We start from the raw sequence: 25,112 nt of genomic DNA, 5'->3' as shown, positions 1-25,112 counted from the left end.
GGGGAGAAGAATACGAGGAGCAAGAAAAAAAAAGCAAAATACAAAAACGAGGAGAACACAAGGGGCGAAAATCAGAGAGGATCAAAAGTGTGGCACTACGTGGAGTAAGAGAAGTGTGAAAAACCCAAGGCAAAGAAACAGGGGAGAAGAATACGAGGAGCAAGAAAAAAAAAGCAAAATACAAAAACGAGGAGAACACAAGGGGCGAAAATCAGAGGAGGATCAACAGTACGCCACTACGAGGAGCAAGAGAAGTGTGAAAAACCCGAGGCGAAAAAACAGGGGAGAAGAATACGAGGAGCAAGAAAAAAAAAGCAAAATACAAAAACGAGGAGAACACAAGGGGCGAAGATCAGAGGAGGATCAACGTGTGGCACTACGAGGAGCAAGAGAAGTGTGAAAAACCCGAGTCGAAGAAACAGGGGAGAAGAATACGAGGAGAAAGAAAATAAAAGCAAAATACAATATCGAGGAGAACACAAGGGGCGAAAATCAGAGGAGGATCAACAGTATGCAACTATGAGGAGCAAGAGAAGAGTGAAAAACCCGAGGTGAAGAAACAGGAGAGAAGAATACGAGGAGCAAGAAAAAAAAAGCAAAATACAAAAACGAAGAGAACACAAGGGGCGAAAATCAGAGGAGGATCAACAGTGTGGCACTACAAGGAGCAAGAGCAGTGTGAAAAAACCGAGGCGAAGAAACAGAGGAGAAGAATACGGGGAGCAAGAAAAAAAAAGCAAAATACAAAAACGAGGAGCAGGCAAGTGGGGAAAATCAGAGGAGAATCAAATGTATGCCAATACGAGGAGCAAGAGCAGTGTGAAAAACCCGAGTTGAAGAAACAGGGGAGAAGAATACGAGGAGCAAGAAAGAAAAAGCAAAAGACAAGAACGAGGAGCAGACAAGGGTTGGAAATCAGAGGAGAATCAACAGTATGCAACTACGAGGAGCAAGAGCATTGTGAAAAACCCGAGGCGAAGATTCCCACGTGATTCCCAAGTGATTCTCACGCGATGCCCACATGATTCCCACGTAATTCCCACGTGATTCCCACGTGATGCCCACCTGATGCCCACGTGATGCCCACGTGTTGCCCACGTGATGCCCACGTGATTCCCACGTGTTGCCCACGTGATTCCCACGTGATTCCCACGTGATTCCAACGTGATTCCCACGTGATGCCCACGTGATTCCCACGTGATTCCCACGTGATGCCCAAGTGATGCCCACGTGATTCCCACGTGATGGCCACGTGATTCCCACGTGATTCCCACGTGTTGCCCACGTGATTCCCACGTGATTCCCACGTGATGCCCACGTGATGCCCACGTGATTCCCACGTGATGGCCACGTGATGGCCACGTGATGCCCACGTGATTCCCACGTGATGGCCACGTGATGCCCACGTGATGGCCACGTGATTCCCACGTGATGCCCACGTGATTCCCACGTGATGCCCACGTGATGCCTACGTGATTCCCACGTGATTCCCACGTGATGCCCACGTGATGCCCATGTGATGGCCACGTGATTCCCACGTGTTGCCCACGTGATTCCCACCTGATTCACACGTGATGCCCACGTGATGGCCACGTGATTCCCACGTGATTCCCATGTGATGCCCACGTGATGCCCACGTGATTCCCAAGTGATTCCCACGTGATGGCCACGTGATGCCCACGTAATTCCTACGTGATGCCCACGTGATTCCCACGTGATTCCCACGTGATTCCCACATGTTGCCCACGTGATTCTCACGTGATTCCCACGTGATGGCCACGTGTTTCCCACGTGTTGCCCACGTGATGCCCATGTGTTTCCCACATATTGCCCACATGATTCCCACTTGATTCCCACGTGATTCTCACGTGATGCCCACGTGATTCCCACGTGATTCCCACGTGATGGCCACGTGATTGCCACGTGATGCCCACGTGATGCCCACGTGATTCCCACGTGATGCCCACGTGATTCCCACGTGATGGCCACGTGATTCCCACGTGTTGCCCACGTGATTCCCACGTGATGCCCTCGTGATTCCCACGTGATTCCCACGTGATGGCCACGTGATTCCCACGTGATGCCCACGTGTTGACCACGTGTTTCCACGTGATTCCCACGTGATTCACAGGTGATGCCCACGTGATTCCCACGTGATTCCCACGTGATGCCCACGTGATGCCCACGTGATTCCCACGTGATGGCCACGTGATGCCCACGTGATTTCCACGTGATTCCCACGTGATGCCCACGTGATGCCTACGTGATTCCCACGTGATTCCCACGTGATGCCCACGTGATGCCCACGTGATGGCCACGTGATTCCCACGTGTTGCCCACGTGATTCCCACGTGATTCCCGAAGAATACGAGGAGCAAGAAAAAAAAAGCAAAATACAAAAACGAGGAGAACACAAGGGGCGAAAATCAGAGGAGGATCAACAGTATGCCACTACGAGGAGCAAGAGAAGTGTGAAAAACCCGAGGTGAAGAAACAGGGGAGAAGAATACGAGGCGCAAGGGAAAAAAAGCAAAAACAAAAAAGAGGAGAAACACAAGGGGCGAAAAATTGCAGAGGAGGGAAATCAACAGTATGCCATGCTTACGATGGAAGCAAGAAGAAGTGTGAAAAAACCGAGGCAAAGGAGAACAGGGAGAAAGAACGAGGAGCATAGAACAAAAAAAGCAAATACAAAAACGAGGAGAACACAAGGGGCGAAAATCAGAGGAGGATCACAGTATGCCACTACGAGGAGCAAGAGAAGTGTGAAAAACCCGAGGTGAGGAAACAGGGGAGAAGAATACGAGGAGCACGGAAAAAAAAGCAAAATACAAAAACGAGGAGAACACAAGGGGCGAAAATCAGAGGAGGTCAACAGTATGCCACTATGAGGAGCAAGAGAAGTGTGAAAAACCCGAGGCGAAGAAACAGGGGAGAAGAATACGAGGAGCAAGAAAAAAAAAGCAAAATACAAAAACGAGGAGAACACAAGGGGCGAAAATCAGAGGAGGATCAACAGTATTCCACCTACGAGGAGTAAGAAGAAGTTGAAAAAAGCTGCTGTTGAAGAGAAACAGGGGAGAAGAATACGAGGAGCAAGAAAAAAAAAGCAAAATACAAAAACGAGGAGAACACAAGGGGCGAAAATCAGAGGAGGATCAACAGTATGCCACTACGTGGAGTAAGAGAAGTGTGAAAAACCCGAGGCGAAGAAACAGGGGAGAAGAATACGAGGAGCAAGAAAAAAAAAGCAAAATACAAAAACGAGGAGAACACAAAGGGCGAAAATCAGAGGAGGATCAACAGTATGCCACTACGTGGAGTAAGAGAAGTGTGAAAAACCCGAGGCGAAAGAAACAGGGGAGAAGAATACGAGGAGCAAGAAAAAAAAAGCAAAATACAAAAACGAGGAGAACACAAGGGGCGAAAATCAGAGGAGGATCAACAGTATGCCACTACGAGGAGCAAGAGAAGTGTGAAAAACCCGAGGCGAAGAAACAGGGGAGAAGAATACGAGGAGCAAGAAAAAAAAAGCAAAATACAAAAACGAGGAGAACACAAGGGGCGAAAATCAGAGGAGGATCAACAGTATGCCACTACGTGGAGTAAGAGAAGTCTGAAAATGCTGATGCGAAGAAACAGGGGAGAAGAATACGAGGAGCAAGAAAAAAAAAGCAAAATACAAAAACGAGGAGAACACAAGGGGCGAAAATCAGAGGAGGATCAACAGTATGCCACTACGTGGAGTAAGAGAAGAGTGAAAAACCCGAGGCGAAGAAACAGGGGAGAAGAATACGAGGAGCAAGAAAAAAAAAGCAAAATACAAAAACGAGAGAACACAAGGGGCGAAAATCAGAGGAGGATCAACAGTATGCCACTACGTGGAGTAAGAGAAGTGTGAAAAACCCGAGGCGAAGAAACAGGGGAGAAGAATACGAGGAGCAAGAAAAAAAAAGCAAAATACAAAAACGAGGAGAACACAAGGGGCGAAAATCAGAGGAGGATCAACAGTATGCCACTACGAGGAGTAATAGAAGTGTGATAAAGCTGATGTGAAGAAACAGGGAGAAGAATACGAGGAGCAAGAAAAAAAAAGCAAAATACAAAAACGAGGAGAACACAAGGGGCGAAAATCAGAGGAGGATCAACCATATGCCACCTACGTGGAGTAAGAGAAGTGTGAAAATGCCGATGCGAAGAAACAGGGGAGAAGAATACGAGGAGCAAGAAAAAAAAAGCAAAATACAAAAACGAGGAGAACACAAGGGGCGAAAATCAGAGGAGGATCAACAGTATGCCACTACGTGAGTAAGAGAAGTGTGAAAATGCTGATGCGAAGAAACAGGGGAGAAGAATACGAGGAGCAAGAAAAAAAAAGCAAAATACAACAACGAGGAGAACACAAGGGGAGAAAATCAGAGGAGGATCAACAGTATGCCACTACGGTGAGTAAGAGAAGTAAACTGGCCCGATCGGAGCAGATAGGAAAACAGGGGAAAGAATAACGTAGGAGCCAAAGAAAAAAAAGAAGGCAAATACAAAAACGAGGAGAACACAAGGGGCCGAAAAATCAAGAGGAGGACTCTAAACAGTATGTCGCCACACTTACGTGGAGTAAGAGAAGTGTTAGAAAAACGCGAGGCGAAGAAAGCAGCGGGAAGAAAGAAACGAGGAGCAAGAAAGAAAAAAGCAATCAAAACAAGGAACACAGAGGGCGAAAATCAGAGAGGATGCAACAGTATGCCATACGTGGAGTAAGAGAAGTGTGAAAAACCCGAGGCGAAGAAACAGGGGAGAAGAATACGAGGAGCAAGAAAAAAAAAGCAAAATACAAAAACGAGGAGAACACAAGGGGCGAAAATCAGAGGAGGATCAACAGTATGCCACTACGTGGAGTAAGAAAAGTGTGAAAAACCCGAGGCGAAGAAACAGGGGAGAAGAATACGAGGAGCAAGAAAAAAAAGCAAAATACATAAACGAGGAGAACACAAGGGGCGAAAATCAGAGGAGGATCAAAAGTGTGGCACTAGGTGGAGTAAAGAAGTGTGAAAAACCCGAGGCGAAGAAACAGGGGAGAAGAATACGAGGAGCAAGAAAAAAAAAGCAAAATACAAAAACGAGGAGAACACAAGGGGCGAAAATCAGAGGAGGATCAAAAGTGTGGCACTACGTGGAGTAAGAGAAGCGTGAAAAAGCCAAGGCGAAGAAACAGGGGAGAAGAATACGAGGAGCAAGAAAAAAAAAACAAAATACAAAAACGAGGAGAACACAAGGGGCGAAAATCAGAGGAGGATCAAAAGTGTGGCACTACGTGGAGTAAGAGAAGTGTGAAAAACCCGAGGCAAAGAAACAGGGGAGAAGAATACGAGGAGCAAGAAAAAAAAAGCAAAATACAAAAACGAGGAGAACACAAGGGGCGAAAATCAGAGGAGGATCAAAAGTGTGGCACTAGGTGGAGTAAGAGAAGTGTGAAAAACCCAGGCGAAGAAACAGGGGAGAAGAATACGCGGATCAAGAAAAAAAAAGCAAAATACAAAAACGAGGAGAACACAAGGGGCGAAAATCAGAGGAGGATCAAAAGTGTAGCACTACGTGGAGTAAGAGAAGTGTGAAAAACCCGAGGCGAAGAAACAGGGGAGAAGAATACGAGGAGCAAGAAAAAAAAAGCAAAATACAAAAACGGGGAGAACACAAGGGGCGAAAATCAGAGGAGGATCAAAAGTGTGCCACTACGTGGAGTAAGAGAAGTGTGAAAAACCCGAGGCGAAGAAACAGGGGAGAAGAATACGAGGAGCAAGAAAAAAAAAGCAAAATACAAAAACGAGGAGAACACAAGGGGTGAAAATCAGAAGAGGATCAAACGTGTGGCACTACGTGGAGTAAGAGAAGTGTGAAAATGCTGATGCGAAGAAACAAGGGAGAAGAATACGAGGAGCAAGAAAAAAAAAGCAAAATACAAAAACGAGGAGAACACAAGGGGCGAAAATCAGAGGAGGATCAACAGTATGCCACTACGTGGAGTAAGAGAAGTGTGAAAAACCCGAAGCGAAGAAACAGGGGAGAAGAATACGAGGAGCAAGAAAAAAAAAGCAAAATACAAAACGAGGAGAACACAAGGGGCGAAAATCAGAGGAGGATCAAAAGTGTGGCACTAAGTGGAGTAAGAGAAGTGTGAAAAACCCGAGGCGAAGAAACAGGGGAAATACAGGAGGCAGAAAAAAAGCAAAATACAAAAAACGAGGAGAACCAAGGGGCGAAAATCAGAGGAGGATCAACAGTATGCCACTACGTGGAGTAAGAGAGGTGTGAAAAACCCGAGGCGAAGAACCAGGGGAGAAGAATACGAGGAGCAAGAAAAAAAAAGCAAAATACAAAAACGAGGAGAACACAAGGGGCGAAAATCAGAGAGGATCAACAGTATGCCACTACGAGGAGCAAGAGAAGTGTGAAAAACCCGAGGTGAGGAAACAGGGGAGAAGAATACCACGTGATGCCCACGTGACCCAGTGAATTCCCATGATAACCCACGTCATGCCCGTATGCCCCGTGATTCCCAGCGTGTTGCCCACGTGATTGCCCAACGTGATGCCCACGTTGATTCCCGTGTTGCGACACGTGATCCCCACGGATTCCACGTGATTCCCACGTGTTGCCCACGTGAATGCCCACGTGATGCCCCACGTGATTCCAACGTGATTCCCACGGATGCCCACGTGATTCCACGTGATTCCACGTGATTGCCCACGTGATTCCACGTGTTTGCCCCACGTGATTGCCACGTGAATTCTTCACAGGACTCCCACGGATTACCACGTACCCCACGTGTTCCACGTGGATACAGATAGATGACACGTGTTCTCCCACGTGATGCCCACGTGTTGCCCACGTGATGCCCACGTAATGCCCACGTGATTCCCACGTGATTCCCACGTAATTACCACGTGATTCCCACGTGTTGCCCACTTGATTCCCACGTGATTCTCACGTGACTCCCACGTGATTACCACGTGACGCCCACGTGATTCCCACGTGACTCCCACGTGATTCCCACGTGATTCTCACGTGACTCCCACGTGATTCCCACTTGATTCCCACGTGATTCTCACGTGACTCCCACGTGATTACCACGTGACGCCCACGTGATTCCCACGTGACTCCCACGTGATTCCCACGTGATTCTCACGTGATGCCCACGTGATGCCCACGTGTGGCCCACGTGATTCCCACGTGATTCCCATGTGATGCCCACGTGATGCCCACGTGTTGCCCACGTGATTCCCACGTGATGCCCACGTGATTCCCACGTGATGCCCACGTGATGCCCACGTGATGCTAACGTGTTGCCCAAGTGATTCCCACGTGATTCCCACATGATGCCCACGTGATGCCCACGTGATGCCCACGTGATTCCCACGTGTTGCCAACGTGATGCCCACGTGATTCCCACGTGTTGCCCACGTGATTCCCACGTGATGCCCACGTGATTCCCACGTGATTCCCACGTGATGCCCACTTGATGGCCACGTGATTCCCACGTGATGCTCAAGTGATACCCACGGGATCATAGGAGCATCAAAAGTGTGAAAATACGAGGAGCAAGTAAAGTGTGAAAAATCCCAGGAGTAGAAAAATGGGAGAAAAATCCGAGGAGCAAAAAAGAAACCAAAACAAAAATATACGAGGAGCAGAAAAGGGGGGAAAATAAGAGGAGTATCAAAAGTGTGACAATACGAGGAGCAAGAAAAGTGTGAAAAAACCCAGGAGGAGAAATAGGGGAGAAAAATATGAGGAGCAAAAAAAAAAACAGAAATATACGAGAAGAAGAAAAGTGGGGAAAATGAGTGGAGCCTCAAAAGTGTGAAAACACGAGGAGAAAGAAAATTGTGAAAAACACGAGGAGCAAGAAAAGGGAAGAAATATACGAGGAGCAAAAGAAAAAAAACAAAAACAAAAAATACGAGGAGCAGAAAAGTGTGAAAAATAAGAGGAGCATCAAAAGTGTGAAAATACGAGGAGCAAGAAAACTGTGAAAAACACGAGGAGCAAGAAAAGGGAAGAAACATATGAGGAGCAAAAAAAAAAAAAAAAACAGAAAAATACGAGGAGCAGAAAAGTGTGAAAAATAAAGGAGCATCAAAAGTGTGAAAATACGAGGAGCAAGAAAAGTGTGAAAAACCCGAGGTGAAGAAAAAGGGGAGAAGAATACGAGGAGCAAAAAAAAAAAAAAAACAGAGAAATACGAGGAGCAGAAAAGGGTGAAAAATAAGGGGAGCATCAAAAGTGTGCAAATACGAGGAGCAATAAAAGTATGAAAAATCCAAGGAGCAGGAAAAGGGGAGAAAAATACGAGGAACAACAAAAAAAAAACAGAAAAATACGACGAGCAAGAAAAGTTTGAAAAACACGAGAAGAAAAAGGGGAGAAAAATACAAGGAGTAAAAAAAAAGAAAAATACGAGGAGCAGACAAGGGGGGAAAATCAGAGGAGGATCAACAGTACGCCACTACGAAGAGAAAGAGCAGTGTGAAAAACCCGAAGCGAAGAAACAGGGGAGAAGAATGCGAGGAGCAAGAAAAAAAAAGCAAAATACAAAAACGAGGAGAACACAAGGGGCGAAAATCAGAGGAGGATCAACAGTATGCCACTACGTGGAGTAAGAGAAGTGTGAAAAACCCGAGGCGAAGAAACAGGGGAGAAGAATACGAGGAGCAAAAAAAAAAAGCAAAATACAAAAACGAGGAGAACACAAGGGGCGAAAATCAGAGGAGGATCAAAAGTGTGGCACTACGTGGAGTAAGAGAAGCGTGAAAAAGCCGAGGCGAAGAAACAGGGGAGAAGAATACGAGGAGCAAGAAAAAAAAAGCAAAATACAAAAACGAGGAGAACACAAGGGGCGAAAATCAGAGGAGGATCAAAAGTGTGGCTCTACGTGGAGTAAGAGAAGTGTGAAAAACCGGATGCAAAGAAACAGGGGAGAAGAATACGAGGAGCAAGAAAAAAAAAGCAAAATACAAAAACGAGGAGAACACAGGGGTGAAAATCAGAGGAGGATCAACCGTATGCCACTACGAGGAGCAAGAGAAGTGTGAAAAACCCAAGGCAAAGAAACAGGGGAGAAGAATACGAGGAGGAAGAAAAAAAAAGCAAAATACAAAAACGAGGAGAACACAAGGGGCGAAAATCAGAGGAGATCAAAAGTGTGCACTACGTGGAGTAAAGAAATGTGAAAAACCCGAGGCGAGAAACAGGGGAGAAGAATACGAGGAGCAAGAAAAAAAAGCAAATACAAAAAACGAGAGAACACAAGGGGCGAAAAATCAGAGGAGGATCAAAAGTGTGGCACTACGTGGAGTAAGAGAAGTGTGAAAAACCCGAGGCGAAGAAACAGGGGAGAAGAATACGAGGAGCAAGAAAAAAAAAGAAAATACAAAAACGAGGAGAACACAAGGGGCGAAAATCAGAGGAGGATCAACAGTATGCCACTACGTGGAGTAAGAGAAGTGTGAAAAACCCGAGGCGAAGAAACAGGTGAGAAGAATACGAGGAGCAAGAAAAAAAAAGCAAAATACAAAAACGAGGAGAACACAAGGGGCGAAAATCAGAGGAGGATCAACAGTATGCCACTACGTGGAGTAAGAGAAGGTGAAAATGCTGATGCGAAGAAACAGGGGAGAAGAATACGAGGAGCAAGAAAAAAAAAGCAAAATACAAAAACGAGGAGAACACAAGGGGCGAAAATCAGAGGAGGATCAAAAGTGTGGCACTAGGTGGAGTAAGAGAAGTGTGAAAAACCCGAGGCGAAGAAACAGGGGAGAAGAATACGAGGAGCAAGAAAAAAAAAGCAAAATACAAAAACGAGGAGAACACAAGGGGCGAAAATCAGAGGAGGATCAAACGTGTGGCACTACGTGGAGTAAGAGAAGTGTGAAAAACCCGAGGCGAAGAAACAGGGGAGAAGAATATGAGGAGCAAGAAAAAAAAAGCAAAATACAAAAACGAGGAGAACACAAGGGGCGAAAATCAGAGGAGGATCAACAGTGTGCCACTACGAGGAGTAAGAGAAGTGTGAAAAACCCGAGGCGAAGAAACAGGGGAGAAGAATACGAGGAGCAAGAAAAAAAAAGCAAAATACAAAAACGAGGAGAACACAAGGGGCGAAAATCAGAGGAGGATCAAAAGAGTGGCACTACGAGGAGTAAGAGAAGTGTGAAAAACCCGAGGCGAAGAACAGGGAAGAAGAATACGAGGAGCAAGAAAAAAAAAGCAAAATACAAAAACGAGGAGAACACAAGGGGCGAAAATCAGAGGAGGATCAACAGTATGCCACTACGTGGAGTAAGAGAAGTGTGAAAAACCCGGGGCGAAGAAACAGGGGAGAAGAAGACGAGGAGCAAGAAAAAAAAAGCAAAATACAAAAACGAGGAGAACACAAGGGGCGAAAATCAGAGGAGATCAACAGTATGCCACTACGAGGAGCACGTGTTGCCCAGGTGATGCCCACGTGATGCCCACGTGATTCCCATGTGATTCCCACGTGTTGCCCACGTGATTCCCACGTGATTCCCACGTGATACCCACCTGATTCCCACGTGTTGTCCACGTGATTCCCACGTGATGCCCACGTGATACCCACGTGATTCCCACGTGATGCCCACGTGATTCCCACGTGATTCCCACGTGATGCCCACGTGTTGCACACGTGACTCCCACGTGATTCTCTCGTGATTCCCACGTGATGCCCACGTGATAGCCAAGTGATTCCCACGTGTTGCCCACGTCATTCCCACGTGATGCCCACGTGATACCCACGTGATTCCCACGTGATGCCCACGTGATGCCCACGTGTTGCCCACGTGATTCCCACGTGATGCCCACGTGATTCTGACGTGATTCCCTCGTGTTGCCCACGTTATTCCCACATGATTCTCACGTGATTCCCACGTGATTCCCACGTGATTCCCACGTGATTCCCACGTGATTCCCACGTGATGCCCACGTGATTCCCACGTGTTGCCCACGTGATGCCCACGTGATTCCCACTTGATGCCCACGTGATTCCCACGTGATTCCCACGTGTTGCCCAAGTGTTGCCCACGTCATTCCCACGTGATGCCCACGTGATACCCACGTGATTCCCACGTGATGCCCACGTGATTCCCACGTGTTGCCCACGTGATTCCCACGTGTTGCCCACATCATTCCCACGTGATGCCCACGTGATACCCACGTGATTCCCACGGGATGCCCACGTGATGCCCACGTGTTGCCCACGTGATTCCCACGTGATTCCCACGTGATTCCCACGTGTTGCCCACGTGTTGCCCACGTGATTCCCACGTGATGCCCACGTGATACCCACGTTATTCCCACGTGATTCCCACGTGATTCCCACGTGATGCCCACGTGATGCCCACGTGATTCCCACGTGATTCCCACGTGATTCCCACGTGACTTCCCAGTACTGATTCCACGTATGCCCACTATATTCCCACGTGATTCCACGTGTTTCCACGTATCTCAGTGAGTTTTCACGTGCATTCAACGTGATGCCTCACGTGATGCACTGTTGCTTCACTGATTCCCACGTGATGCCCACGTGATGACCACGTAATGCCCACAGTTGCCCGACGTGACTTCCCACCGTGATTCTCACGTGATTCCCACGTGATGCCACGTGATTCCCCACGTGACTCACGTGATCCCACGTGATGCCATGCCGTGTTCCCACGGTGATTCCCGTGAATGCCCACGTGATCCCACAGTGATTCCCTACGTGATTGACCCCGTGATTCTCACGTGTCCCGTGACTCCCTGATTCCCAAGTGATTCCATCCGTGTTGCCAGCACAGTGATTCCCACGGACCCACGTGATGCCCACGTGATTCCCACGTGTTGCCCACGTGATTCCCCCGTGATTCCCACATAATACCCACGTGATTCCCACGTGATTCCCACGTGATACCCACGTGATGCCCACGTGATTCCCACGTGTTGCCCACGTGATACCCACGTGATTCCCCCTGATGCCCACGTGATTGCCACGTGATCTCTGATTTTCGCCCCTTGTGTTCTCCTCGTTTTTGTATTTTGCTTTTTTTTTCTTGCTCCTCGTATTCTTCTCCCCTGTTTCTTCGCCTCGGGTTTTTCACACTTCTCTTACTCCACCTAGTGCCACACTTTTGATCCTCCTCTGATTTTCGCCCCTTGTGTTCTCCTCGTTTTTTGTATTTTGCTTTTTTTTTCTTGCTCCTCGTATTCTTCTCCCCTGTTTCTTCGCCTTGGTTTTTTCACACTTCTCTTACTCCACGTAGTGGCATACTGTTGATCCTCCTCTGATTTTCGCCCCTTGTGTTCTCCTCGTTTTTGTATTTTGCTTTTTTTTTCTTGCTCCTCGTATTCTTCTCCCCTGTTTCTTCGCCTCGGGTTTTTCACACTTCTCTTACTCCACGTAGTGGCATACTGTTGATCCTCCTCTGATTTTCGCCCCTTGTGTTCTCCTCGTTTTTGTATTTTGCTTTTTTTTTCTTGCTCCTCGTATTCTTCTCCCCTGTTTCTTCGCCTCGGGTTTTTCCCACTTCTCTTACGCCACGTAGTGGCATACTGTTGATCCTCCTCTGATTTTCGCCCCTTGTGTTCTCCTCGTTTTTGTATTTTGCTTTTTTTTTCTTGCTCCTCGTATTCTTCTCCCCTGTTTCTTCGCCTCGGGTTTTTCACACTTCTCTTACCCCACGTAGTGGCATACTGTTGATCCTCCTCTGATTTTCGCCCCTTGTGTTCTCCTCGTTTTTGTATTTTGCCTTTTTTTTCTTGCTCCTCGTATTCTTCTCCCCTGTTTCTTCACATCAGCTTTTTCACAGTTCTCTTACTCCTCGTAGTGGCTTACTGTTGATCCTCCTCTGATTTTCGCCCCTTGTGTTCTCCTCGTTTTTGTATTTTGCTTTTTTTTTCTTGCTACTCGTATTCTTCTCCCCTGTTTCTTCGCCTCGTGTTTTTCACACTTCTCTTACTCCACCTAGTGGCATACTGTTGATCCTCCTCTGATTTTCGCCCCTTGTTTTCTCCTCGTTTTTGTATTTTGCTTTTTTTTTCTTGCTCCTCGTATTCTTCTCCCCTGTTTCTTCGCCTCGGGTTTTTCACACTTCTCTTACTCCACGTAGTGCCACACTTTTGATCCTCCTCTGATTTTCGCCCCTGTGTTCTCCTCGTTTTTGTATTTTGCTTTTTTTTTCTTGCTCCTCGTATTCTTCTCCCCTGTTTCTTCGCCTCGCCTTTTTCACAGTTCTCTTACTCCACCTAGTGCCACACTTTTGATCCTCCTCTGATTTTCGCCCCTTGTGTTCTCCTCGTTTTTGTATTTGCTTTTTTTATCTTCTCCCGTATCTCTCCTGGTTCTTCGCCTCGGCGTTTTTCACACTTCTCTTACTCCACGTAGTGATACTGTTAGTCCTCCTCTGATTTTCGCCCCTTGTGTTCTCCTCGTTTTTGTATTTTGCTTTGTTTTCTTGCTCCTCGTATTCTTCTCCCCTGTTTCTTCGCCTCGGGTTTTTCACACTTCTCTTGCTCCTCGTAGTGGCATACTGTTGATCCTCCTCTGATTTTCGCCCCTGTGTTCTCCTCATTTTGTATTTTGCTTTTTTTTTCTTGCTCCTCGTATTCTTCTCCCCTGTTTCTTCACCTCAGGTTTTTCACACTTCTCTTGCTCTTCGTAGTGGCATACTGTTGATCCTCCTCTGATTTTCGCCCCTTGTGTTCTCCTCGTTTTTGTATTTTGCTTTTTTTTTCTTGCTCCTCGTATTCTTCTCCCCTGTTTCTTCGCATCAGCGTTTTTACACTTCTCTTACTCCACATAGTGGCATACTGTTGATCCTCCTCTGATTTTCGCCCCTTGTGTTCTCCTCGTTTTTGTATTTTGCTTTTTTTTTCTTGCTCCTCGTATTCTTCTCCCCTGTTTCTTTGCCTTGGGTTTTTCACACTTCTCTTACTCCACGTAGTGCCACACTTTTGATCCTCTCTGATTTTCGCCCCTTGTGTTCTCCTCGTTTTTGTATTTTGCTTTTTTTTCTTGCTCCTCGTATTCTTCTCCCCTGTTTCTTTGCCTCGGGTTTTTCACACTTCTCTTACTCCACGTATTGCCACACTTTTGATCCTCCTCTGATTTTCGCCCCTTGTGTTCTCCTCGTTTTTGTATTTTGCTTTTTTTTCTTGCTCCTCGTATTCTTCTCCCCTGTTTCTTCGCCTCGGGTTTTTCACACTTCTCTTACTCCACCTAGTGCCACCCTTTTGATCCTCCTCTGATTTTCGCCCCTTGTGTTCTCCTCGTTTTTGTGTTTTGCTTTTTTTGTCTTGCTCCTCGTATTCTTCTCCCCTGTTTCTTCGCATCAGCTTTTTCACACTTCTCTTACTCCTTGTAGTGGCATACTGTTGATCCTCCTCTGATTTTCGCCCCTTGTGTTCTCCTCGTTTTTGTATTTTGCTTTTTTTTTCTTGCTCCTCGTATTCTTCTCCCCTGTTTCTTCACCTCGGGTTTTTCACACTTCTCTTTCTCCACGTAGTGCCACACTTTGGATCCTCCTCTGATTTTCGCCCCTTGTGTCTCCTCGTTTTTGTATTTTGCTTTTTTTTCTTGCTCCTCGTATTCTTCTCCCCTGTTTCTTCACATCCGCTTTTTCACACTTCTCTTACTCCTCGTAGTGGCATATGGTAGATCCTCCTCTGATTTTCGCCCCTTGTGTTCTCCTCGTTTTTGTATTTTGCTTTTTTTTTCTTGCTCCTCGTATTCTTCTCCCCTGTTTCTCCGCATCAGCTTTTTCACACTTCTCTTACTCCACGTAGTGGCATACTGTTGATCCTCCTCTGATTTTCGCCCCTTGTGTTCTCCTCGTTTTTGTATTTTGCTTTTTTTTTCTTGCTCCTCGTATTCTTCTCCCCTGTTTCTTCGCCTCGGGTTTTTCACACTTCCCTTACTCCACGTAGTGGCATACTGTTGATCCTCCTCTGATTTTCGCCCCTTGTGTTCTCCTCGTTTTTGTATTTGCTTTTTTTTTCTTGCTCCTCGTATTCTTCTCCCCTGTTTCTTCACCTCGGGTTTTTCACACTTCTCTTGCTCCTCGTAGTGGCATACTGTTGATCCTCCTCTGATTTTCGCCCCTTGTGTTCTCGTTTTTGTATTTTGCTTTTTTTTTCTTCCTCCTCGTATTCTTCTCCCCTGTTTCTTTGCCTTGGGTTTTTCACACTTCTCTTGCTCCTCGTAGTGGCATACTGTTGATCCTCCTCTGATTTTCGCCCCTTGTGTTCTCCTCGTTTTTGTATTTTGCTTTTTTTTCCTTGCTCCTCGTATTCTTCTCCCCTGTTTCTTCGCCTCGGGTTTTTCACACTTCTCTTGCTCCTCGTAGTGGCATACTGTTGATCCTCCTCTGATTTTCGCCCCTTGTGTTCTCCTCGTTTTTGCATTTTGCTTTTTTTTTCTTGCTCCTCGTATTCTTCTCCCCTGTTTCTTTGCCTCGGGTTTTTCACACTTCTCTTACTCCACGTAGTGGCATACTGTTGATCCTCCTCTGATTTTCGCCCCTTGTGTTCTCCTCGTTTTTGTATTTTGCTTTTTTTTTTTGCTCCTCGTATTCTTCTCCCCTGTTTCTTTGCCTCGGCTTTTTCACGCTTCTCTTACTCCACGTAGTGCCACACTTTTGATCCTCCTCTGATTTTCGCCCCTTGTGTTCTCCTCGTTTTTGTATTTTGCTTTTTTTTTCTTTCTCCTCGCATTCTTCTCCCCTGTTTCTTCGCTTCGGGTTTTTCACACTGCTCTTTCTCTTCGTAGTGGCGTACTGTTGATCCTCCTCTGATTTTCCCCCCTTGTCTGCTCCTCGTATTTTTCTTTTTTTTTACTCCTTGTATTTTTCTCCCCTTTTTCTTCTCGTGTTTTTCAAACTTTTCTTGCTCGTCGTATTTTTCTGTTTTTTTTTTGTTGTTCCTCGTATTTTTCTCCCCTTTTCCTGCTCCTTGGTTTTTTCATACATTTATTGCTCCTCGTATTTGCACACTTTTGATGCTCCCCTTATTTTTCACCCTTTTCTGCTCCTCGTATTTCTCTGTTTTTTTTTTTTTTTTGCTCCTCGTATTCTTCTCCCCTTTTTCTTCACCTCGGGTTTTTCACACTTTTCTTGCTCCTCGTATTTTCACACTTTTGATGCTCCTTTATTTTTCACACTTTTCTGCTCCTCGTATTTTTCTGTTTTTTTTTTTTTTTTTGCTCCTCATATGTTTCTTCCCTTTTCTTGCTCCTCGTGTTTTTCACAGTTTTCTTGCTCCTCGTATTTTCACACTTTTGATGCTCCTCTTATTTTTCACACTTTTCTGCTCCTCGTATTTTTTGTTTTTGTTTTTTTTCTTTTGCTCCTCGTATATTTCTTCCCTTTTCTTGCTCCTCGTTTTTTTCACAATTTTCTTTCTCCTCGTGTTTTCACACTTTTGAGGCTCCACTCATTTTCCCCACTTTTCTTCTTCTCGTATATTTCTGTTTTTTTTTTTTGCTCCTCATATTTTTCTCCCCTATTTCTCCTCCTGGGTTTTTTCACACTTTTCTTGCTCCTCGTATTGTCACACTTTTGATACTCCTCTTATTTTCCCCCCTTTTCTGCTCCTCGTATATTTTTGTTTTGGTTTCTTTTTTGCTCCTCGGATTTTTCTCCCATTTTTCTACTCCTGGGATTTTTCACACTTTACTTGCTCCTCGTATTTTCACACTTTTGATGCTCCTATGATCCCGTGGGTATCACTTGAGCATCACGTGGGAATCACGTGGCCATCAAGTGGGCATCACGTGGGAATCACGTGGGAATCACGTGGGCAACACGTGGGAATCACGTGGGAATCACGTGGGCATCACGTTGGCAACACGTGGGAATCACGTGGGCATCACGTGGGCATCACGTGGGCATCATGTGGGAATCACGTGGGAATCACTTGGGCAACACGTTAGCATCACGTGGGCATCACGTGGGCATCATGTGGGAATCACGTGGGCATCACGTGGGAATCACGTGGGCAACACGTGGGCATCACTGGCATCACATGAATCACGTGGGAATACGCTGTGGCCACACGTGGGATCACGTGTAGGCATCACGTGAGAATCACGTGGAATCACGGGCATCACGTAGGAACACTGGGCAAACCTGGGAATCACGGGAATCACTGGGAATCACGTGGGCAACACGTGGCAAACACTGGGAATCACTGGCATCACGTGGAATCGTGGAATCACGTGGGCATCACGTGGGAATCACGTGGACAACACTTGGGAATCACGTGGGAATCACGTTGGCAACACGTGGGAATCACGTGGGCATCACGTGGGCATCACGTGGGCAACACGTGGGAATCACGTGGTCATCACGTGGGCATCACGTGGGGATCACGTGGGCAACACGTGGGCATCACGTGGGCATCACGTGGGAATCACGTGGGCATCACGTGGGCAACACGTGGGCATCACGTGGGCATCACGTGGGAATCACGTGGGAATAATGTGGGTATCACGTGGGCATCACGTGGGAATCACGTGGGCAATACGTGGGAATCACGTGGGTATCACGTGGGAATCACGTGGGCAACACGTGGGTATCAAGTGGGCATCACGTGGGCATCACGTGGGCAACACGTGGGTATCAAGTGGGCATCACGTGGGCATCACGTGGGAATCACGTGGGCATCACGTGGGCAACACGTGGGCATCACGTGGGCATCACGTGGGAATCACGTGGGAATAATGTGGGTATCACGTGGGCATCACGTGGGAATCACGTGGGCAATACGTGGGAATCACGTGGGTATCACGTGGGAATCACGTGGGCATCACGTGGGCAACACGTGGGCATCACGTGGGAGTCACGTGGGCATCACGTGGGCAACGCGTGGGAATCACGTGGGAATCAAGTGGGCATCACGTGGGCAACACGTGGGAATCACGTGGGCATCACGTGGGCATCACGTTGGTATTACGTGGGAATCACGTGGGAATCACTCGGGAATCACGTGGACATCACGTGGGCAACACGTGGGCAACACGTGGGAATCACGTGGGAATCACGTGGGCATCACGTGAGAATCACGTGGTAGTCACGTGGGAATCACTTGGGCATCACGTGGGAATCACGAGAGAATCACGTGGGAGTCACGTGGGCAACACGTGGGCATCACGTGGGCATCACGTGGGAATCACGTGGGAGTCACATGAGAATCAGGTGGGAATCACGTGGGCAACACGTGGGAAACACGTGGGAATCACATGTGCATCACGTGGGAATCACGTGGGCATCACGTGGAAATCACGTGGGCAACACGTGGGAATCACGTGGGTATCACGTGGGAATCACGTGGGAATCACGAGGGCAACACGTGTGCAACACGTGGGAATCACGTGGGAATCACGTGGGCATCACGTGGGAATCACGTGGGTATCACGTGGGCATCACGTGGGAATCACGTGGGGATCACGTGGGCAACACGTGGGAATCACGTCGGAATCACGTGGGCAACACGTGGGCATCACGAGGACATCACGTGGGCATCACGTGAGAATCACGTAGGCATCAAGTGGGCATCACGTGTGCAACACGTGGGAATCACGTGGGAATCACGTGGGCAACACGTGGGCATCACGTGGAAATCACGTGGGAGTCACGTGGGAATCACGTGGGCATTACGTGGGCATCACGTGGGAATCACGTGGGGAACACGTGGGAATCACGTGGGGATCACGTGGGAATTTTTTCTTGCTCCTCGTTTTCTTCCCCCCTGTTTCTTCGCATCAGCATTTCACACTTCTCTTACTCCACGTAGTGGCATACTGTTGATCCTCCTCTGATTTTCGCCCCTTGTGTTCTCCTCGTTTTTGTATTTTGCTTTTTTTTTCTTGCTCCTCGTATTCTTCTCCCCTGTTTCTTCGCCTCGGGTTTTTCACACTTCTCTACTCCACGTAGTGGCATACTGTTGATCCTCCTCTGATTTTCGCCCCTTGTGTTCTCCTCGTTTTTGTATTTTGCTTTTTTTTTCGTTCTCCTCGTATTCTTCTCCCCTGTTTCTTCGACTCGGGTTTTTCACACTTCTCTTGCTCCTCGTAGTGCCACACGTTGATCCTCCTCTGATCTTCGCCCCTTGTGTTCTCCTCGTTTTTGTATTTTGCTTTTTTTTTCCTTGCTCCTCGTATTCTTCTCCCCTGTTTTTTCGCCTCGGGTTTTTCACACTTCTCTTGCTCCTCGTAGTGGCATACTGTTGATCCTCCTCTGATTTTCGCCCCTTGTGTTTTCCTCGGTTTTGTATTTTGCTTTTTTTTTCTTGCTCCTCGTATTCTTCTCCCCTGTTTCTTCGCATCAGCATTTTCACACTTCTCTTACTCCACGTAGTGGCATACTGTTGATCCTCCTCTGATTTTCGCCCCTTGTGTTCTCCTCGTTTTTGTATTTTGCTTTTTTTTTCTTGCTCCTCGTATTCTTCTCCCCTGTTTCTTCGCCTCGGGTTTTTCTCTCTTCTCTTACTCCACGTAGTGGCATACTGTTGATCCTCCTCTGATTTTCGCCCCTTGTGTTCTCCTCGTTTTTGTATTTTGCTTTTTTTTTCTTGCTCCTCGTATTCTTCTCCCCTGTTTCTTCGCCTCGGGTTTTTCACACTTCTCTTACTCCACGTAGTGGCATACTGTTATCCTCCTCTGATTTTCGCCCCTTGTGTTCTCCTCGTTTTTGTATTTTGCTTTTTTTTTCTTGCTCCTCGTATTCTTCTCCCCTGTTTCTTCGCCTCGGGTTTTTCACACTTCTCTTACTCCACGTAGTTGCATACTGTTGATCCTCCTCTGATTTTCGCCCCTTGTGTTCTCCTCGTTTTTGTATTTTGCTTTTTTTTTCTTGCTCCTCGTATTCTTCTCCCCTGTTTCTTCGCCTCGGGTTTTTCACACTTCTCTTACTCCACGTAGTGGCATACTGTTGATCCTCCTCTGATTTTCGCCCCTTGTGTTCTCCTCGTTTTTGTAGTTTGCTTTTTTTTTCTTGCTCCTCGTATTCTTCTCCCCTGTTTCTTCGCCTCGGGTTTTTCACACTTCTCTTACTCCACGTAGTGGCATACTGTTTATCCTCCTCTGATTTTCGCCCCTTGTGTTCTCCTCGTTTTTGTGTTTTGCTTTTTTTTTCTTGCTCCTCGTATTCTTCTCCCCTGTTTCTTCGCCTCGGGTTTTTCACACTTCTCTTACTCCACGTAGTGGCATACTGTTGATCCTCCTCTGATTTTCGCCCCTTGTGTTCTCCTCGTTTTTGGATTTTGCTTTTTTTTTCTTGCTCCTCGTATTCTTCTCCCCTGTTTCTTCGCATCAGCATTTTCACACTTCTCTTACTCCACGTAGTGGCATACTGTTGATCCTCCTCTGATTTTCGCCCCTTGTGTTCTCCTCGTTTTTGTATTTTGCTTTTTTTTTCTTGCTCCTCGTATTCTTCTCCCCTGTTCTTCGCCTCGGGTTTTTCACACTTCTCTTACTCCACGTAGTGCCACACTTTTGATCCTCCTCTGATTTTCGCCCCTTGTGTTCTCCTCGTTTTTGTATTTGCTTTTTTTTTCTTGCTCCTCGTATTCTTCTCCCCTGTTTCTTCGCCTCGGGTTTTTCACACTTCTCTTGCTCGTCGTAGTGGCATACTGTTGATCCTCCTCTGATTTTCGCCCCTTGTGTTCTCCTCGTTTTTGTATTTTTTTTTTTTCTTGCTCCTCGTATTCTTCTCCCCTGTTTCTTCGCCTCGGGTTTTTCACACTTCTCTTACTCCACGTAGTGGCATACTGTTGATCCCCCTCTGATTTTCGCCCCTTGTGTTCTCCTCGTTTTTGTATTTTGCTTTTTTTTTCTTGCTCCTCGTATTCTTCTCCCCTGTTTCTTCGCATCAGCATTTTCACACTTCTCTTACTCCACGTAGTGGCATACTGGTGATCCTCCTCTGATTTTCGCCCCTTGTGTTCTCCTCGTTTTTGTATTTTGCTTTTTTTTTCTTGCTCCTCGTATTCTTCTCCCCTGTTTCTTCGCCTCAGCTTTTTCACACTTCTCTTACTCCACGTAGTGGCATACTGTTGATCCTCCCCTGATTTTCGCCCCTTGTGTTCTCCTCGTTTTTGTATTTTGCTTTTTTTTTCTTGCTCCTCGTATTCTTCTCCCCTGTTTCTTCGCATCAGCATTTTCACACTTCTCTTACTCCACGTAGTGGCATACTGTTGATCCTCCTCTGTTTTTCGCCCCTTGTGTTCTCCTCGTTTTTGTATTTTGCTTTTTTTTTCTTGCTCCTCGTTTTCTTCTCCCCTGTTTCTTCGCCTCGGGTTTTTTCACACTTCTCTTACTCCACGTAGTGGCATACTGTTGATCCTCCTCTGATTTTCGCCCCTTGTGTTCTCCTCGTTTTTGTATTTTGCTTTTTTTTTCTTGCTCCTCGTATTCTTTTCCCCTGTTTCTTCGCCTCGGGTTTTTCACACTTCTCTTACTCCACGTAGTGGCATACTGTTGATCCTCCTCTGTTTTTCGCCCCTTGTGTTCTCCTCGTTTTTGTATTTTGCTTTTTTTTTCTTGCTCCTCGTATTCTTCTCCCCTGTTTCTTCGCCTCGGGTTTTTCACACTTCTCTTACTCCACGTAGTGGCATACTGTTGATCCCCCTCTGATTTTCGCCCCTTGTGTTCTCCTCGTTTTTGTATTTTGCTTTTTTTTTCTTGCTCCTCGTATTCTTCTCCCCTGTTTCTTCGCATCAGCATTTTCACACTTCTCTTACTCCACGTAGTGGCATACTGGTGATCCTCCTCTGATTTTCGCCCCTTGTGTTCTCCTCGTTTTTGTATTTTGCTTTTTTTTTCTTGCTCCTCGTATTCTTCTCCCCTGTTTCTTCGCCTCAGCTTTTTCACACTTCTCTTACTCCACGTAGTGGCATACTGTTGATCCTCCTCTGATTTTCGCCCCTTGTGTTCTCCTCGTTTTTGTATTTTGCTTTTTTTTTCTTGCTCCTCGTATTCTTCTCCCTGTTTCTTCGCATCAGCATTTTTTACACTTCTCTTACTCCACGTAGTGGCATACTGTTGATCTCCTCTAATTTTTTCGCCCTTTTTGTTCTCGCCGTTTTTTTGTATTTTTGCTTTTTTTTTCTTGCTCCTCGTTTTCTTCTCCCCTGTTTCTTCACCTCGGGTTTTTCCACTTCTCTTACTCCACGTAGTGGCATACTGTTGATCCTCCTCTGATTTTCGCCCCTTGTGTTCTCCTCGTTTTTGTATTTTGCTTTTTTTTTCTTGCTCCTCGTATTCTTCTCCCCTGTTTCTTCGCCTCGGGTTTTTCACACTTCTCTTACTCCACGTAGTGGCATACTGTTGATCCTCCTCTGATTTTCGCCCCTTGTGTTCTCCTCGTTTTTGTATTTTGCTTTTTTTTTCTTGCTCTCCGTATTCTTACTCCCCTGTTTCTTCACTCGGTTTTCACACTTCTCTTAAATCCACGTAGTGGCATACTGTTGATCCTCCTCTGATTTTCGCGCCCTTGTGTTCCTCCTCGTTTTTTGTATTTTTGCTTTTTTTTTCTTGCTCCTCGTATTCTTCTCCCCTGTTTCTTCGCCTCGGGTTTTTCACACTTCTCTTACTCCACGTAGTGGCATCCTGTTGATCCTCCTCTGATTTTCGCCCCTTGTGTTCTCCTCGTTTTTGTATTTTGCTTTTTTTTTCCTGCTCCTCGTATTTTCTCCCCTGTTTCTTCACATCAGCTTTTTCACACTTCTCTTACTCCTCGTAGTGGCATACTTTGATCCTCCTCTGATTTTCGCCCCTTGTGTTTTCCTCGTTTTTGTATTTTGCTTTTTTTTTCTTGCTCCTTGTATTCTTCTCCCCTGTTTCTTCACATCAGCTTTTTCAGACTTCTCTTACTCCACGTAGTGCCACACTTTTGATCCTCCTCTGATTTTCGCCCCTTGTGTTCTCCTCATTTTTGTATTTTGCTTTTTTTTTCTTGCTCCTCGTATTTTTCTCCCATTTTTCTACTCCTGGGATTTTTCACACTTTACTTGCTCCTCGTATTTTCACACTTTTGATGCTCCTATGATCCCGTGGGTATCACTTGAGCATCACGTGGGAATCAAGTGGCCATCAAGTGGGCATCACGTGGGAATCACGTGGGAATCACGTGGGCAACACGTGGGAATCACGTGGGCATCACGTGGGCATCACGTGGGCAACACGTGGGAATCACGTGGGCATCACGTGGGCATCACGTGGGCAACACGTGGGAATCACGTGGGCATCACGTGGGAATCACGTGGGCAACACCTGGGAATCACGTGGGAATCACGTTGGAATCACGTGGGAATCACGTGGGCAACACGTGGGCATCACGTGGGCATCACGTGGGAATCACGTGGGAATCACGTGGGCAACACGTGGGCATCACGTGGGCATCACGTGACAATCACGTGGGAATCACGTGGGCATCACGTGGGAATCACGTGGGCAACACCTGGGAATCACGTGGGAATCACGTTGGAATCACGTGGGCAACACGTGGGCAACACGTGGGAATCTCGTGGGAATCACGTGGGCATCACGTGGGAATCACGTGGGCAACACCTGGGAATCACGTGGGAATCACGTTGGAATCACGTGGGCAACACGTGGGCAACACGTGGGAATCACGTGGGAATCACGTGGGCATCACGTGGGAATCACGTGGGAATCACGTGGGAATCAAGTGGGCATCACGTGGGAATCACGTGGGTATCACGTGGGCAACACGTGGGCATCACGTGGAAATCACGTGGGAGTCACGTGGGCATCACGTGGGCATCACGTGGGAATCACGTGGGGAACACGTGGGAATCACGCGGGTATCACGTGGGAATCACGTGGGCATCACGTGGGCAACACGTGGGCATCACGTGGGCATCACGTGGGCATCACGTGGGCATCACGTGGGAATCAGGTGGGAGTCACGTGAGAATCACGTGGGAGTCACGTGGGCGACACGTGGGAATCACGTCGGAATCACGTGGGCGTCACGTGGGAATCACGTGGGCATCACGTGGGCATCACGTGGGAATCACGTGGGAGTCACGTGAGAATCACGTGGGAATCACGTGGGCAACACGTGGGAATCAGGCATCACGTGGGCAACACGTGGGAATGACGTGGGCATCACGTGGGCATCACGTCTGTATCACGTGGGAATCACGTGGGAATCACGCGGGAATCACGTGGACATCACGTGGGCAACACGTGGGCAACACGTGGGAATCACGTGGGAATCAGGTGGGCATCACGTGGGAATCACGTGGGCATCACGTGGGCATCACGTGGGCAACACGTGGGAATCATGTGGGCATCACGTGGGCATCACGTGGGTATCACGTGGGCATCACGTGGGCACATCGTGGGCATCACGTGGGAATCACGTAGGCATCACGTGGGCGTCACATGGGAATCACGTGGGAGTCATGTGAGAATCACGTGGGAATCACGTGGGCGACACGTGGGCATCACGTGGGTATCACGTGGGAATCACGTGGGCATCACGTGGGCATCACGTGGGTATCACGTGAGTATCACGTGGGCATCACGTGGGTATTACGTGGGAATCACGTGGGAATCACTCGGGAATCACGTGGACATCACGTGGGCAACACGTGGGCAACACGTGGGAATCACGTGAGAATCACGTGGGCATCAGGTGGACATCACGTGGGAATCACGTGGGAGTCACGTGGGAATCACGAGAGAATCACGTGGGAGTCAGGAGTGCAACACGTGGGCATCACGTGGGCATCACGTGGGAATCACGTGGGAGTCACATGAGAATCAGGTGGGAATCACGTGGGCAACACGTGGGAAACACGTGGGAATCACGTGTGCATCACGTGGGAATCACGTGGGAATCACGTGGGCATCACGTGGGAATCACGTGGGCAACACGTGGGAATCACGTGCGTATCACGTGGGCATCACGTGGGCATCACGTTGGCAACACGTGGGAATCACGTGGGCATCACGTGGGCATCACGTGGGAATCACGTGGGCAACACGTGGGAATCACGTGGGTATCACGTGGGCATCACGTTGGCAACACGTGGGAGTC

This window comes from Cervus canadensis, chromosome 14 (assembly GCF_019320065.1).
Source record: "Cervus canadensis isolate Bull #8, Minnesota chromosome 14, ASM1932006v1, whole genome shotgun sequence".
Taxonomy (NCBI): domain Eukaryota; kingdom Metazoa; phylum Chordata; class Mammalia; order Artiodactyla; family Cervidae; genus Cervus; species Cervus canadensis.
This window is presented reverse-complemented; position numbering follows the sequence as displayed.